This window comes from Meles meles, chromosome 8 (genome assembly GCF_922984935.1).
Source record: "Meles meles chromosome 8, mMelMel3.1 paternal haplotype, whole genome shotgun sequence".
Classification (NCBI taxonomy): domain Eukaryota; kingdom Metazoa; phylum Chordata; class Mammalia; order Carnivora; family Mustelidae; genus Meles; species Meles meles.
This window is the reverse complement of record NC_060073.1, coordinates 104222791-104240681: the sequence shown is the minus strand read 5'-3', so window position 1 is coordinate 104240681 and position 17891 is coordinate 104222791. Positions and strand designations below refer to the sequence as shown.

The 17891-nt window shown below is 51.5% G+C and overlaps 1 long non-coding RNA gene across 2 annotated transcripts in view; it reads right to left on the bottom strand.

Annotated features, from left to right (window-relative positions):
* LOC123949943 overlaps nt 1-17550 on the bottom strand; it is a 31667-nt gene extending 14117 nt beyond the window's left edge. For both annotated transcript variants that reach the window (XR_006820101.1, XR_006820100.1), the window contains exon 1: nt 16976-17550. This is a non-coding gene — a long non-coding RNA (uncharacterized LOC123949943). The remainder of the gene's footprint in view (nt 1-16975) is intronic.
* Between the last annotated feature and the right edge of the window lie 341 nt (nt 17551-17891).

The following is a 17891-nucleotide window of genomic DNA, read 5'->3' as shown; positions in this document are numbered from 1 at the left end:
CTAGGCAGGGGTGTGCAGGGTCTATGTGAGTCCCTGTTTTCCTCTGGGCTTTCTTCATGCACCGTCCTGAATGTTTGCTTTCCAAGCATTGCTCAAAGTCCTATACTATTCTATACTAGGTAGAGGGGAACAGAGCCATGAGTAAGACCTGCCCCTGCCTTCAGAGAACTTGGTGCTCTTACGAGAGATGATAAGTAAGCCCTAAGAGCAAGCACATGTTAGGCACCATATAGAAGAAGGTTGGACTTCAGGGGAGCATGGTGAGGGCAGGGGTGGTTCGACCAGGTCTAGGGAGGCCAGGAGCGGCTTCATAAGGAGGTAGCTTAAGCAGAAAGGCGAAGGAAGGGAAGAGCATTCCGGGCAGAAGGAGCAGCTTGGGGAAATCCAAGGGTGCACTGGGGAAACGGTGGGTACAGGGAGCTGGGCCAGGGCACGCCCGGAGCTGTGGAACGAGGGCCACATCGCGCTCCACTTGCAGCCCGTGCTAAGGGGTTTGGATACCCCTCTTTTGGAGGCTACCTGTACATTTTAGTTTAGGGAGGTGCTGGCTTCAAATTAGCATTTGGAAAGATATCCTTTCATGGCTGAGTGACGCACGGGTTGTCAGGGAGGACGGAAAGCAGGAAAACTGGTTAAGAAGCTTCCAGCTGTAGTCATCATCCCCCTGAGACACAGGATGCAGAGGTGAGGCCAGAGGCCAGAACTTTCCAGACAAAGAATTGGCCAGAACTAGCAAAAGAGTTGGGGGACGGGGAGGGGAGGCCAAATGGCTGGCGGACAGGCGGGAAAGCCTCATTCTAGCTAGTTCTGACCTGGCCACAGTCCTGGCCAGTGGTCAACCCCAGGGCGCAGGTAGGGAAGGCTAGGACGCCCCCTGTGTGCCCAGAAGCAGCCAGGCCAAGCCCCCAGGGGCCCAGGATGGGCATCTGTGCCCTAAGCAGGCAACCTACAGGTCCGCGGCCGGGCCCTGCTCTGTCTCCAGGCCTAGAGGCTGCCGCAGCGTTCCACAAAATTACATTTTCCTCTTTGAAGGCAGCCTTTGCAAACAGAGCATTACTTAATCGAGAAGATATTTAGATCTGTGTATCTCTTGTAAGGTACACGGCTCCCCATGGTGACATCTTAATGGCCAGGGGCATGGAGAGGAAGGTAAATAATCTTTACCTTTGCTGCAGCCTGGGAATTCTCCTCGTTTGTCAGATATGATTAGCTGTTACCCTTCTGGTCCCCGCTTGTTATTCAGGTCCCTGCTTGTCACAGTCACACCCCTTTGGATGCTCACGCCTTGCTTTCTCTCCAGCTCTCTCTCCCTCTGGTGGCACCCTGACTGGCTAGTAATTTATGTATGACAATATGAGACTAATTCGGTTATTATGTCAAAGGGAAATTGAATCTAGGGTTTTAGTGCCGCATCTGGGAGAAATCTTCAAATGAATCTGGAGTGGAGAAAAAAGCCTCCGAGTTCGATTCATCCGCTTGTCACCCTGTCGGCAAGATTAAGTCATTATAGAGGGCTAAGCCCGGGCCAGAAATGCGAAAGGAGATAAAGGGAATGGGAAGGGGGTGGCGCAGCCCAGCGCAGGGTGAGGAGGAGGAGGAGGCACGGGCTGGGCAGGGCTGTGGGAGTCGAAGCCTGGAGGCAGCGGGCCTGGGAGGTGGAGGAGGAGGGCTTCCTGCCACTCTGGGGACTCCCTTATTTACCCACAACGGCCGTCCTGGCTGTGTGAGAGCCAGGGGACAGATGGACAGGGAGGAGGTTCAGTGGGAGGGCATTTATGCAAACATTAGCTTGTCTCTGCTCTGGGGTGTCTTAAACATTGTCTGAGTTAAAATCTGCCTCTCCTGCCTTTCAGGATGAGAGCACTTTGCACCGAGGCAAAGTGGGACGGTGGCATTTTTGGAGACACCCAAGCTCTGCCGCAGGACGAGGGGCTCCCCAGGCTCCACACAGTGCTGGGGCCTTGGGCGCAGAGCAGCGGGTGTGCGCCACGGGCGCGCGTGTCCCGTGTGCTTACTCACTTCGGTCTGGCAGGAGAAGAGGAGGCGGCTGGGGTGGGAGCCTGGGGCCTGGGAGCCTGGGTTGGAACAGTCGGGAATGAGCCCGCCATCATCTGTACCTGCAGGATGGGATGTACAAGGGATCTGACGCTTGGGAATTATGAGAATATTTTATAAGGTTGTTCTGCCCTCCGAGACGCTCAAACTCCGTTTCCATTGGTCCGGTTGTTAATTCGATTTATTTTCGCTGCCATGACGGTATTCTCCCCTCTCGAGCTTGTGGAAATGTTTCGGTTCGCTCTCACTGGTGGATACATTTCATTCCTCTCTCCCATACTATGGCGCTCCCACTCTTGGGGAACTTGGGTCTCTGAATAGCTCCTTCTAGCTGCTGGTGCTTCCTTCCCCAAAGGAAGACCATGGGACGTTTGGCAATGTTCTCACGAAGAACATGGGTTGCCATGTTGGTTTCCTGGGGAAATTTGGGTGCCCGGATTTGAGTTTCTCCCCAGACTGCGGAATCTGATTCTCATATACCCGGAGAACCTATTCACATGGGGAAACTGAATCGCATGGTTACCATGACGACAGGTCCCCCTCCAGCCTCAGAAGCATCATTCTTGCCTCTTAGAGTCTCCTCCCAGCCTGGATTCCCCACCCCCACCCCCTGACCCCTGGCCCCAGGAAAGGATGCCAGAAGGTCCTCTGGACCATGCCACTGCCTCCAGGTGGGATTTCAGGGGAACAACCAGGCCAGGAGTGAATCAAGTCTCATTTCTACATTTGTCCTTCTTTTTTCTTTTCTTAAGATTTTATTTATTTATTTGAGAGTGAGAAAGAGATGAGAAAGAGAAAGCATGGGGCAGGGGGTCAGACGGAAAAGCAGGCTCCCTGGTCGATATAGGACTCGATCCTGGGACTTTAGTATCATGACCTGAGCCGAAGGCAATTGCTTAACCAAGCGAGCCACCCAGGCACCCTACATTTGTCCTTCTCTACCAACCCTCTTCTTTCCCCTTTCCTGGCCTCTCCATAGAAAAATAACTCTCCCCCCCACAAGAAAAAGGAAGAAGCTTAAATTAAAAAAGAAAGAATTCAAAATAACCCTCAGTTCTTAACTCACGTCAATTTGACTGTTTCTTCCACCGCCCACACATCGGCTTCGACCAGACGCCCACCTACAAGTACTTATGCAAAAGATATTGGCAGCTGCTGCTATAACCCGAGAAACGTCTCGGCTCTCAGAGTGTCTCTGTCACCATCCCTCTCCCCGACCTTTGTGCGTCAGGGGCCTTTTCCAGCCTAATGAGGGAGGGTCCCTTGCCCTCGGAAGGACCTTGGGCGGCTGCCATCCTGCACCCTCGCCTCCTGAGCAAGCAAGATGTGTGAGTGTCTGCCGCATCTCCGACACCCACTGCCACGCTCATACCAGGCTTCTGTTAATTGGACTGTGTGATCTCGGGGATGGTTATTTATTAATAGATAATTCAGAGCCCAGGACGAGTTCATCATTACGACTTGAGGATCTGAGAGAGGCCAAGGATACTATGGGTTTTGCAGAGCCTCAGAGGTGGCGCTTGTGTGAATTCCAGGCAGACCCTACCTTGAGTGTGATGGAGGACAAAACCCTTCGTAGTTCCCGGAGGGAAGCTGCCGCTAATCATATTAAAGCATAAAGTCCATGGAGGGGCAGGTGTCTCCTTAAGTTCATGGACATCCCAGGAGCCCTCAGATCTGCATTCCTGATAAGCTCGGTGTTCCTAGAAGGGCAAGTTCAAGGTGGGGAGCAGGCTTGTTGCAACCACAACACTTTGTTCCAGTCTGATGGGTCCTGGCATGGGCTTGTCATCAGGGGGCCTTTCCTTCCTTCTCCTGCTCCCTAGCCCAGCTGCAGATAAAATAGTCTGACAGACTGGTCGCAGAGAAGGAGCTCTCCTCCTTCTAGAGTCTTCTGGGGAAAGAGATGACACGGCTCCCTACCGTCACACACAACAGTGCTGGCAGACCACTCCTGAAATCCTCCCCAAAGCCTCATACAGTGGATTCAGCCGGAAGAACCAGATGGTTCAAGCAGTCTGAGTAGACAGGTAGAGGGTGGTGATGCCCCGCCAAGGGACCTCGTGCTGACTCCCCTGCCCCAGCCCCTGCCTCCCGCCCTGGCCGCGCACCATCTTCCCTCCCAGAATGCCTCTCATGGGAGACTGAAACCAACACCCAAGCCACCTGTCTGTGTTGACCCTCCCGAGCCCAAGGAGGTCCTTAGAGAGTCCATTCAGGCCTCTTGCTCCAGGACAAGGCCGCCAAGCCCCCTTGGGGATTTCTGGAGACCCCAGTGGAACCCACATGCCCTTCCCAGTGTTGCTGGGATGAGGCCACCAGTCAGGGCTGTTGTACCAGTGGGGCAAGTGGGGAGATATAGCCCCCAGGGTAGGGCCCAAACTGGGCAGCGAAGCTGAGGGGACAAGAGGACAGGCACTTAGAAGAGACCCAGGTAGAGAGAATTTGGGTCTGGATTAAGGACAGGACCCCAGGGGGTGGGCTGTGGGACACAGTTCCAGCACAGAAGTCGGGACCCAAGCCATCTGTCCTCTCCCTGCTGGCTTTTGAGGCTGGGTTGAGGCCAGTGGGTGGGGCTGGGACTGCGGGTGAAACCAAGGGCCTTCAGCCAAGGAGGAAGAAAGGGCTCTGGGGGGTAGTAAGGAGCCACGTAAGCCATTTCTGAGGAGGACTGAAGTCCAGCCGGAGAAAACCCCAGATAGAACAAGGCTGAATTTAGGGATGAACTGGTTTACATTTTCTTAGTGGATCATTCTCTCTAACTTGGCTTTCCTTAGGAATGTATTTAATTTTTAATTTTACGAGTAATACACGAACACCTTCTTGTAAAAACTCAAAGAATACAAGGGAAGCAAAAGTCCTCATTACTTCCCTCCTTCTGTCTCCCCTCCTTGAAGGAAAACCCCATTTTCAGTTCACCGTTTGGATAGAAGGGTAGGTAGGTAGGTAATAGCTAGAGATAGGGAGATAGGTGGGTCGATGTTTATGCGGCTTGCCATTTTCACTTGACAGTTTCCTTGGTGTGATTTCCATGCCAGTTAAGAGATCCCCTTCATTCACTTAATTCTGCACGGCGTTCCATCAGTAAGCGGTACCCACGGTTCCCTGTAACGCTATGGATGAGTATTTGCTTTGCTGCCGTTGTTCTCTTATTCTTTACAGTAAGCATCCTTTTACACAGTTATGGCAGATTTGAAGGTGGGTTTAGGAGGGACTGGTGGGGATAGGAGGTCCTGGGGATCCTTGGGGGGCCTGGGGTATGGAGAAATGGCTGGGATTGAGGGAGGCCATGGAACACTCTCCAGACCACTCCTGGGCTTTGGCCAACTTCTCAGAGCAGCTGCTTCCAGCGGGGGCCTGGTTGGCTGGTGGGGTTGGGTCCCAGGGCTGTCCATAGAAGGCAACCTGAAGCCCAGACTGTAGCTTGTCCAAGAGGCCGCATTCCACCGTGACTGCCTTGTAGGACACGTGTCAACTCTAGGCCAGCCTGCTCCGGGCAGGTTTGAGTTTGAGCTAGACCCTGGCACGAGAGCGTGCGAATCATCCTCTCACTGCACTGATTTCCAACAGACTCGCTCTTTCTTGAAAAGGATCACAAACCATATTCCTGCAGCGGCCCCAGCTGAGGGACAGGTGCTATTTTGAGCTATTTTCAGTAATTGGTTAATGCAGGGATGAGTGGGAAAGAAGGTACAAGCGCCTTTCTGGATGCAGGGTTGACGTCATGGGTGAGTTTACAGAGACGTGGTTGCCTGCGTGGCTTTCGGAACAGGTTGTTCCCCGATTACGTGTCTCTGGGACAGTTGAGGAGGAGGTGACTTCTCTGTACGCAGACCTTGCATGCAGCCTCATGCCACCTTGGCCTTTGGTTTTGGTGGGTCATCTAAGTTGGGGTCACATGAAAGACACAGGGAGCCTGCCAAGGGTCCAGAGAAGAGCAGTTGGGGGGGCGCAGCTGGTTCTCCTCGTTTGCGTGCTATGACATCTGCTGTGATCCCTTATCTTTCTCCTGCTCCCCCATCTACTTGCTGACTGATGGACCTCCTCCCATGGCAAAGGCCTAGAGCAAGATGCTGTCCTTGCTGCTGTCTGACCTTGGAGAGGAAGGTCACGGTATCTGGTAAAAACAAGAGCTCTGGAGTCCCGCATCAATTGAGTTTATATCTTGCCTTGCATTCTTGACACCTAACCTCTCTGTGCCTTGATGTTTCCATCTGAAAAGCAGGCACAATATTAACACACTTCTCCTAGAGGGTGATAGTCCAGGCTCGGCGAGAGGGAACAGATGTACCCGTGAGCGCAGTGCTGGGCAGATGGCAAATGCATAAAAGCTGGCATGATGACTGTTTATTGCGTTGTATTGTAATGCTCTCTTTAGCTTCCTGTTTCTTCCACCAGATATTGAGTCCTTTCCAGGATCAGAATCATCTTCCTTGTCTCCTCAACTCAGGTCCTCAAAATAGGTTTAATGAAAGGAAGCGCAGCGGAGGAAAATGGTCTTACTTCCTTTGCAACTCCTCCCACCGAGGGTCTATTTCCTGCCCCTCATCTGGGCTGGTCATGTGACCTGCTTTGACCTGTAGAATCCAGCAGAAGTGATGTTCCGTGGCCTCCAAGCCCAGAAGTTACCAGTACTTGCAGCTTCTATGCCTTGGCCCTTGATGCCCTGTGGCTACCATGTAAGGAAGCCTCCTGGAGGGTGTGAGACAGGTGGGGACAGAGGCCAGGCCACCATCCCAACCATCCTTGCCATCCTGCTAGCCTCTAGGCATCCAGTCGAGGTGCTTGGAAGAAGCCTGGCCCCCAGCTGTGCCTCCAGCGGCAGCTGCGAAGGTGAGCCCCAGTGAGACCAGGAAAAGCCCAGCCCGAACTGCAGAATCATAAGTAAATAGATGGTTGCCATTTTAAATCACTGAGTACCTGGGTAGGTTTGGAGTTTTTTTAGTGTAGCAATAGATAAATGATATGGGAAGCTAGGGGCAAAGCCTTCCTAGGGTTCATAAGCGGCAAGAGGGAAAGCTAGGCATAGTCAGAATGGACCATAGAATTTCAGCAGGTAGAGTTGCCCACTTTCAGAGGAAACAGTGTTGGTCCCTGGGCAGAGGCTGTACAGGGAAGAAAGCTGGGGAGGGCTGAGAAACCCTGAGTTCCGATGCTGTGATCACTAATGAGGCTGATGGGGAAAAGGGAGGCAGCGTGTAGAGCAAAGCCCCGGTCCCAGAGAAACTCTGCGGTGAGCTCAGGCTGTAACGGGGTGGGGGGGTGAGGAGGGAGGAGGGTCTACATCCCAGGCAACCAGGAGCTGCGGGGAAGGGTACCAGTGACATCACAGCCCTGGGTGGCCTGGGAACACCAGGGACAGTGAGTACATTAAAGATTTTTGAAGCCATTACAAATGAATGAGCCCTATTCTTCAGGGAGGATATTATAACATTGATAGAGGCCCAAGTGAAACCACATTCCCATCCTACTTGCTTCCAGTGAAGGAAAACATTCAATGTATGTGTTGCAGTAAGTCATGATCAAGGGAGGGGACCCCTGGAGCAGTGAGTGTTGCCGCCACACTCCTTCCCGGGGAACTGCAGGCAGCCTCTCAGCCTCCAGCCGTCATAGATTTTTTTTTTTAAGATTTTATTTTATTTATTTAACAGAGAGACAGATCACAAGTAGGCAGAGAGGCAGACAGAGAGAGAAAGGGAAGCAGGTTCCCTGCTGAGCAGAGAGCCTGATGAGGGACTCAATCCCAGGACCCTGGGACCATGACCTGAGCCGAAGGCAGAGGCTTTAACCCACTGAGCCACCCAGGTGCCCCATAGTTTTGAACTGTCTGTGAGCATCTGGGCTTCAGCTCAATTTCTTTTGTGCATCCATTAGCAAGATGTGTCCTAAAGTATCAGAAAAGCCTAAGAGAGGTTATTTTTGGGGGGGTCTGGGAACACCTAAACATTTTTCCATGTAAATGAACAGTAATGGTTTCTCCCCTTTACACTTTGGCTTACAAAAGTTTTCATAGGAACGCTACTTTCAGCTAGCAGAGGAAACCTGTACTTGCTTGGATTTTTATTCCCGGCTAAAGTGTGTTTCATCTCAATGGTCAGGAAGAGCTTCGCGCAGGACATGTTATCATCATCTCTGGGTGCTCGACCCACTGGCATCAGAACCCACCTGGACACTCTGGTCGAGAGCAGATTCCTGCCCACAGCCTTCCTCACCCAGCCTGAATCACCAGAGAATCATCAAGAATCTCTTAGGTTGGGGACTGGAGACATCGATTTATTTAGCCAACACATGCATACCACTTACTGGCACCGTTCTAAACAATTCATACAGACCTCTTCCTTATTCATCACAACGATTCCACGTGGGAGAGCCTCTTGCTACCTCTATTTTAGATATAAGAAAGCAGAGGCCTAGAGAGACTGAGTCATGGTAAGTGACTGAGCCCAGATTTGGGCATGGGCAGTCTGGCTTCTGAATCCCCCCGCTCCCGTGCTGTGAACCATGCAGCCGCTTGTAGATTTGAAACACCCTCCCCAGGTACCCGCTGCCACACTTACATTTGCAAACCACTGCTCTAAATGGTCCTGGGACTAGAAGAGGTAAATTGTGCCCCCCCCCCTTTACTTCAAAAATGGGAGGGAGAGGAAGATCCCAGAGACTGTCATCCTTGGTAAAACTAGCATTGGTTCTTAACTAAGAGATGGTTTATTTGGACACAAAGGGAAATGGTGAACACCAGGAACCAATGTGGGCTCACGAAGCATGAGCCAAGCCAAAATCATCTCATTTATTTCTCAAGAGCATGGCTGGACTGGAGGGTTGGGATGTAGCGAACACATCGTGACATGGATTCCACTCCCGGATGACTGGTTCAGTTTGAGGCTGACCTAACAGAACCGAGCCAAGGAGACATGAAGACAGACTTGCTCAGGGCTTTGGAGAAGAGAATCCAATTTCTTTTTCCCTGGATGGAAACAAGATGTGTTGCTACAATCACTCTGGCAGCCACCTTGGGAACGTGAGGGTAATCAGACTTGAAGAAGCTAATGCTGTGTGTCTCTTCCACAGTGTTGGGAAAACAGGACAGCTACATGCAGAAGAATGGAACTGGACCACTTTCTTACACCACACACAAAAATAAACTCAAAATGGATTAAAGATCTATGTGTGAGACCTGCAACCATAAAAATCCTAGAAGAGAACACAGGCAATAACTTCTTTGACATCATCTGTAGCAAATTCTTTCTGGATACGTCTCCTTGAGGCAGGGGAAACAAAGGCAAAAATAAACAACTGGGACTACATCAAAATGAAAAGCTTCTGCACAGCGAAGGAAACACTCAACAAAACTAAAAGACAACCTACAGAATGGGAGAAGATATTTGCAAATGACGTATCTGACAGTGGGTTAGTATCCAAAATATATAAAGAACATGTAAGACTCGCCATCTCAAAGCCAAATAATCCAATCAGAAAATGGGCAAAAGACATGAATAGACATTAAGAAAAAAAGACATCCAGATGGCCAACAGACACATGAGAAAGTGCTCATCATCACTCATCCTCAGGGAACTGCAAATCAAAACTAGAGTGAGATATCACTCCACACCTGTCAGAATGGCTAAAATAAAAAACGCAAGGAACAACAGGTGTTGGCAAGGATGTGGGAACAAAGGCACCCTCGTGCACTCTTGGTGGGAATGCAAACCGGTGCAGCCGCTCTGGAAAAGAGCACGGAGGTTCCTCAAAAAGTTAAAAATAGAACGATCCTACAATCCAGAAATCACATTACTGGGTTTTTACCCAAAGGATACACAAACACTAATTCAAGGGATTCACACACCCCTATGCTTATAGCAAAATTATCTATAAAAGCCAACTTGGGTAAACAGCCCAAGTGTCTATCAATTAATGAATTGATAAAGAAGATGTGGTGTATATATATGTATATACATGGCGGGGGGGGGGAGGAATACTATTTGGCCATAAAAGGGAATGAAATCTTGCCATTTGCAATGACATGGATGGATCTAGAGAGTATTACGCTAAGTGAAATCAGTCAGAGAGACAAATACCGTATGATTTCATGCCTATATGGAATTTAAGAAACAAAACAAACAAGCAAAGGGAAAAAGAAGAGAAGGGGGGCAAAGCAAGAAACAGACTCTTAACTATAGAGAGCAAACTGCTGGTCACCAGAGAGGGGTGGAGCGGGGGAGGGGTGAACTAGGTGATGGGGACAAAGGAGGACACTGGTCATGATGAGCCCCAGGTGAAGCATGGCCGTGCTGAGTCACTGTATTGTACACCTGAAACTAATATCACATTGCATGTTAACTAGTGGGAATTTAAATTAAACCAAATCAAACCAAACCAAACCAAGCAAACAAAAAGGGAATGCTGTGGATGGTAGACGAGATGGAGGGAATCAGCCTCTGGGGACATCATCAAGCTACTGTGTCAACCAATCCCGAATCACATTCATCTCTGGGCTTCTTGTTACATGAGACCAACAATCTCCTTACTGCTTAAACCAATTTGATATAGGGTTTCTATAACCTGCAGGGAAAAAACATCCTAACTGATAGAAGGGGAATGAATGCCTAACATATGAAACACTTCAATTTTAGAAAGTTATTGACCACAGTGTTCATCCTTATGGGCAAAATGGAGAAACACGGGCTAAATAATATCATCAAGAAGATTCACGACTGGGAGATCTAAAGTTGACCAGAGGCCAGGTAGAACAAGGCAGGTGGTACCTTTAAAAACAGCCATGTGCACTCACAAAGGCATATCTGTGCCTTTAAAAGAAGCCCCAGGCAACAGGATTCAATCTCCCGGAATTCATTTGGACATTGCCTGGCTCATTTGTGTCAGCATATTCCAAAGCTTGGTGCATGCCTCAAGCCCTAACTTTGGTATACACACCCCCCCTGAGCTCTTGACTTTTCCAGACCTGATGCCACCACCTGGCATCCTTGCCTCCTGGGTAGGTGTGATTTTTACTGAGTTTGGCATTTCTCCCTTGACCTTACCCTTTTCTTCTGGATTGGAATTGACCTCTGCTCTCCACTCCTCCATAAGCGACCCCTGGCATATCTCTAGTCTTAGTCTGAACACCAAGCTGTAACTGGCATTTGACATCGGAAGCGGAGTAATGTTTCATAGATCAGCGTCACCTGGTAGGCGGTCTCTAGTAGATGGTACGAGACTCAGCCCTTGAATCTTGGCCTGGCTTTGATCAATGACTTGGCATAGAAACTCAGCTTACCCAATTTGCAAACACCTCCAAGCTGCAAGGCTACAGTATCATCTGACAAACTCTGCTTCAAAACGATCTTAAACGTAGTGGGAACAATAAGCTGAAAACAGGTTTTTTATTTCTTTTTTTAAATCTCGACTACAGAAGTAGCTGATAGTAGTTTATGTAAAATAAGACCAGCTAACTAAAGTCAAATAAAACCCTTCAGTTTGTTTAAAACAGTCAATGATGGGATGTGCTGCCCCAAAAGTCCAGTGACATCTTAGGGTTGCATCCTCCAAGTAAGGTGTCCAAATGATGGAGGAGATATCCCGCAGAAAACAGAATTCTTTGGGGGGCCTATACTTGGAAAAGGGCCTCCAGAGGGCATCAAAAGAGAGGGACAGGTGTGGAGAGAAGGGAAATACAGGAGGGCAGGTGGGAGCCTCCGCAAAACTTGAGGTCAGATCTGGAAAGCAGAGTTTGGTTCATTTTGAGCAACAATTTCCTACACAGTATGACTTAAGGCAAGTTAGTGTGACCTGACAGGGCAAAGATTTGGGAGTCAGACAGCCCCAGGTTCAAATCCCAGCTCTGCCCCACCCTAGATGCATCACCCAGAACAAGTCAGTTTTTATGCGGCTCAGACTAAGGTCCCATTAAACAGAGATAAGAATGCCTACCTTGCCGGCTCATCTGCCATAGTCTACCTAGTGCGCTTAGCATAGCACTGGGCGCAGGCTCAGCTCTCAATAAATGTCCGTTCTTCTTAATAACAACGATCAGATGGGGTTCCAAGGCGGGTAATGGGTTCTCCATCACCACGGTGTTAAGCAGAGGCTCTGTGTCAACACGTCAGTGTTAGAGAGGATTTTTATGCTCTAGGCTGGAGGTTAAAATAGCTGATTTGTAAGGCCCCTTCGAACCATAATTCTGTGATTTTAAGTCATTATGAGAGCCCAGACTTCTGATCAGGTCAGGGACAGTAATCTCTTAGTGGGATGGAAATCCGCTGGTGGCCCAAAGGGAGAGAGTTTCACTGTGTGAATTACTGTTCGAACACTTCATGTGCACGCATGCGTAACTGCGCAGGTACGCCGTCCTGCAGGTATCTGTGTGCATCTGGGTGTCTGTCCATGGGGGAGCGTGTGTGCGCCTGTGTTTGCGTGGGGGCGTGCACCACGCCAGACGACAACCATGCATCGTGTGTGACCACACTCTACTTGATGACAGAATCAAAGTAGATTCTGCTGGGACCTGGGTCCGTGTTCATCTCTGCACCTCTGCCACATCTGCTGGCAGGGGACGTGTCCCTCTCTTGATTTCTGGGAGGTTTGTACTCGGCGGGGCGGGGGAGGGAGGGAGGAAAGGGGAGTTTATCAATAAGGGCTGTAATGCCATGGATTCTTTCCAGCCACCGAGGGTCAGGCCTGTGAGCTGGGATTTGATAGCTTGCGGTTGGTACCCTGGGCTGGCCCTTCCGAAAACATTCTTCAAGCGGCTGGGTTTTGGCTTCAGCCCCATGGATTGCCTCTCTAGACTATCTAGACTTTCCGTTCAGCTCCACTGATCCCCTTTCTAGAATCTTCCCCCTTTGAAGAGCTTTCCCGATCCCACCTGAGGCATCCTGGATCAATCTGCTATGAGACCCACCCCCTCCTGGAGGAAAAGCCTTTGACAGACAGATCACTGCTGGTGGCTCGTGCCTGAGAAGACCCACCTTTACCCACATGATCACTCGCTCACTGAGCTCTAGCACGCGTCAGGACCTGCTGGTGGTGCCTACTACCACCAGCAACATAAGGGTTTACAACTCACCAGGAAAGTCAGAGGCAAACAACTCCTCGTATAAAAATGCTTCGGCCACAGCTCAGAGGCCAGGTTAGGGAACGGGGGAGAAGGAGGCAATCCCATCTCTCCTAGGACTCAGCATCTCCATTCCGTTCTCAGTGAGGATGAAAGTCAGAATGCTGGTCTTGGGGTAACTAGGGTGTGGCATAGACACCTTGGAAAAGGAGGCGTTCCTGGGAGACTGCCCATCATCCTGCACGTGCAAGTGTCCAATAAAAACTGAATATTTCGCCTTCCCCAATCTTCTCTGGGAAGATGTCACATAGCAACAAGTCAGCCAGTGTCTCCATTTTGCAGACATGAAGCCCAAGTCTCGAGGCGGTGGTGTGACTCGCCCATCACTGGGTACGAAGTTCCAGAGCTGGGGCTTCAAGTCCTTGAATTCAACATCCCACTTCCTTTCCAGCACGTCTGCTCTTTCCTGCAAGCTACCAGCAGGACAGGCTCTGGTTGTGGCTGGTCTACCCCACGCTGTGGCATTTGTCCCCCACCCCTCCTCGGCTCTCTCACACACGGCTGGTGACCGGCTTGAGGGCCCTTGAGTGTTGTCTCACTCGGCCCCCCCTTGTTGACACCAGGCATTGCCTCTGGGGAACTCCATTAGCTTAGCCTACTCACTCGCTTCCTGTCCTCGCTCCTAGCGCAGCCAGGGTCCCTTAAGAATCCATCTGGAGGGGCACCTGGGTGGCTCAGTGGGTTAAGCCCCGCCTTCGGCTCGGGTCATGATCTCAGGGTCCTGGGATCAAGCCCCACATCAGGCTCTCTGCTTGGTGGGGAGCCTGCTTCTGCCTTTCTCTCTCTGCCTGCCTCTCTGCCTACTTGTGGTCTCTGTCTGTCAGATAAATAAATAAAATCTTAAAAAAAAAAAAAAAAAGAATTCCATCTGGAGCAGCCACAGCCCCTAGACAGGCCAGCCATGCAGCGGAATGGCTGGTCCCTGGAGCAAGCCTAGAGGCCGAGTGGAGGCGGGCAGTACGGAAGCCTCTCCCTGTTTCCGCACCACCCAGCCTTGCTGCCGTGAGGTCCTTTATAGACTCTCTCCCAAGTTATTCCCTATTTATTGTTGTTATTACTATCGATCCTGCCTCTAAATAGCAGAGACCCCAAGGCTCAATTGAAACCATCAGTCACATCGATAATTCCCTTATTTGTAATATTGTCACTTCTGGGACTCTGTGGAGTCCTCCCCACCCCAGAGAGGTGAAGGAACCAGAAAAGACTATTTCTCCAAGGGAAACTGAGGTACAGAGAGATGGGGAGTTTGGCTGAAGTCCACGGAGCCGAACGGGCCCCAGGCTCCCTCCCGAGACTTGGCTTCCTTGCTTGGCTCCTGGAATTCGGTCTCCTCCACTGTTGCGGGATGTTCTGAGCCGGGCTGAGGTTCTCAGCTCAGTCGAAGATCCCCCAGTCCCTCCACAAAGGCAAGGTGCCCTTAACAACAGAGTGCAGGCCTTCTGTATCTGTCTCTATTCCCCCAAGGCCCTGGCCGGCCTCAGCTCTGCCTCCCTCCTTTGTGCTTCAGACTCAAAGGGGATACAGTGAAGAGCTTTCCTGTTTTCCTCCAGCCCAACTGCCCCCCCACCCCGCGCCACCCAGATACTGAGAGCTGCTTTGTGAAAGGCGCAAGAATCTCTTTTGTAAATAGGGTTGGCAGGGGGGCGGGGGGGAGAGTTGGGGGTGGATGTAACATCACAGATGCTTGCCTTTTCCATTCTGAGAATATTGGCAGGAGAAGAGGAGTTAAGGTGGTACGTGGGTACCCAAGTTTCCTTATATGCACAGAACAATGTGTCTTCCAGTGGGGGCATGATAACCTCATTCGGCAGCCAGTGGGGAGCAGTTCTTTCCTCAGGGTCCACAGGCTGGCAACAGTAGCACCATCCCTGCCCTTCTGTTGTGAGGGAGAAGCTGATGGCAAATGTGGGCCGTGTTCATGCTGGTTCTTCAGCTCCAAAGTGTCTAGAGTAGCAGCATCCAAGATAGCCTCTGCAGGGGACAACAACCACCAAGTACATGCCTCTTCCCTAACATACTACTTCGCTCTTCCTTGTCCTGTTTTTTTTGGGGCTCTAGGGGGCGTTTGTGCCCCTTCTCAGCAGGCACACCCTTCCCTGCGCCCCCATTTCCACTTCAGGCCAAGAGGACCTCACCTGTTGGCCAAAGCCAGCAAGCCCACGTTTCCAATCTTCCGGGCCACGCCGCACAAGAGGGGCTGGTTCACCCCCTATTTCGTCTCTGGGGGAGAGCAGGCACGGATGCTGCTGATGGATGGGAAGTTTAGAGAACGAAGTCTTGGAAATCGATAGAAGAATACACAAGCTATGTATCATGTGAGCGCCTCTTGTCTGCTCTGCAGTAAATCCAAAGTAATGAATGGCAGGCTTCTGGGGCCCAGGACCCCGCCTCTCCCCGAGGTGGGGGCTGGCTTTGTGGTCGGGTTTTCATAGTCTGAGCACATATTTTCTACTTCAATAGGCCTAAAAATAAGGGCTTTTACCGATTTTTTTTTCTTTTAATATCTCTGCCCCCACCTCAGCCCTTTTGCTCTGTAATTTCCACCGTGCCGGCACTGGGCGTCCCTTGTAGAGGAGCGACGTATTGCAAGATAAGCGGCCTCTGTGGCTTCTCGAGCGCACGGCTCATCCCCTGGGCTGCGTTACTGCGATATTAGCAAACTCTGATCCTGCTGCAGTCTGAACACCTCAGCGCCTCCAAGATGATTATCTCTCAGGTTCCTCAGATTCGAGGCTGCGGGCAGCACTTGGCTAAGGAGCTGGTCTGAGGACATCTGCAGGAGGGCCGGGGGCGAGGGGGCGGCTGGGGGGCCCAGGGCCACACCTTCCCTGGGACACCTGCGGACCAGGCGAGGTCTGAGCTCTGAGTTCCTTCTCCCGCCGCCAACCCCACCCCACCCCTCCACATGCCAGCTTCCCTCTGCCTCTTCTTTGAACGTGCCCTTCCCTCTTCTGCTAACTGAACCCCCTCCCTCTGCCTCCTTCCCCACAGCCCCCCACACATAGGGGGCTGTTTCCTGTCCCTCCATCCTGGGGCTGGAGGCAGAAGAGGGTCCTCCTGGCTCCTCACTCCTTAACTCCCTGCCCATAGCCTTCCCTCCTCCTGATAAGCACCCAGCTCTGAACCGAGGGTCAAAGGCTCCCGCTTTGAATTTATGGTTCCTCAACTCAAGTGGGTGTTGGCTGCCAGCTGTCATCATTCATCATTTCTCTGGTCCATTCACTCTCCCATTCACCCCTCCTCTCTCTCTCTAGACCTCCAGCTCCTCCCCTGCACCCTCATCTCCACAAATCACCTTGCTGTCTAGCCGCTGGAGAAGAGGGAGGGATTGAAGACAACCACAAACTCTCTTTCCTACAACTGTCCTCCCACCCCTTCTGTTTGCGAATTCTGTACCTGTGCTGCAGACAGACTGCCCCTGCTCCTGGCCGTGGCCAGTGCCCCCAGTCTCCATGCACTGTCCCCCCACCCTGCTCCTGGCCGTGGCCAGCCCCCCAGTCTCCCATGCACGGTCGTTCCCTGTGCATGGTCCCCATCCAACCTACATCACTAGTTTCTCATTCTCTCCTGGGCCACTCCTATCAGTGCACAAACCTGCTGTTATTTCTTCCCCATGAAAAGAAGAGAACAAAAAAGAAAAGAGGAAAAGCTCTCTGTGCCCAGTTTCCTCCTCCGCGGATGGCTACACTCCTTGAAAGAGCCATCCACCTTCACACCTCTGAGTCTTTGCCCCCGTCCTCCTTGAAAGCGTTCAGAGTTTCGTCCTACCAGCCCGCGCTGCCCCTGTGTTCTCATCAAGGTCATTCTTACCTTCCAGAACATGGGATTCATTCACCAGCGAGCCCCCAGTCCCCACTCTCCTTGACCCATCGGCAGCGTCTGGCAGTATCGATCACTCCCAGCTTGTTCAAATGCTCTCTTCACAAGAGTCCAGGACCCCACACACTCCCAGATTTTCTCTTTCATTGCCGGCTCCCCCATCTCCTCTGCTGGCTCCCCTTCATCTTGACATTGGAGGCGCCCAGCACTCGGCCTGTGTGACGCTTCTATTTTTCTCTCTGCACACTGCGTCTGGGTAATCTCATCCAGACTCGTGGCTTTAAGTTGGCTTTAGATGCAATCTATACAGTGGCGACTCCAAGTTCAGGGCTCCTCCGAACTCTGAAGCAAACCCTGGGCATGTCACTCCTGGCCTAAGCCCTTCGGTGACTCTCACTGCCTGCAGGATAAAGCCCCGATGTCTGAATGGTGAATAAAGCCTCCGTTAGGCTTTGCCCCACTCCCTTTATTTCCCATCCTGAACTCTCGCCCTGGCCCTGGGCTGGCCTCCGTGACACTCTGAGTCTGTGGACACGCCACGCTGCCATTCACTCAGGCCTTCGCACACTGTTGTCCCCACCCTGGACCCTAGCAATGTTCCCTCTTCTCTGCTTGGCTGACTGCCACTCCTTCAGGTCGCACGGACCTCTGGGGGCACCGTTCCCGCCACGCCCCTCCTGGGGTAAGGGTAGATACCAACGCCCGTCCCTGTGCGCACATGGCACCCTGGACTCTGGACTCTGCTGATGAGGAAACAAACAAGCGTGCCCCCCATCAGGCTAATGCTCTCCGGTTACTTTCCTGGTATCCACAGAGCCAGAAAAGATGTGGTTCCTATTCTGCTGACACAATCCTAACCCAAACCCAACCCCAGCACTGGTGGTCTCCTGGCCTCTGGAAGATGTGA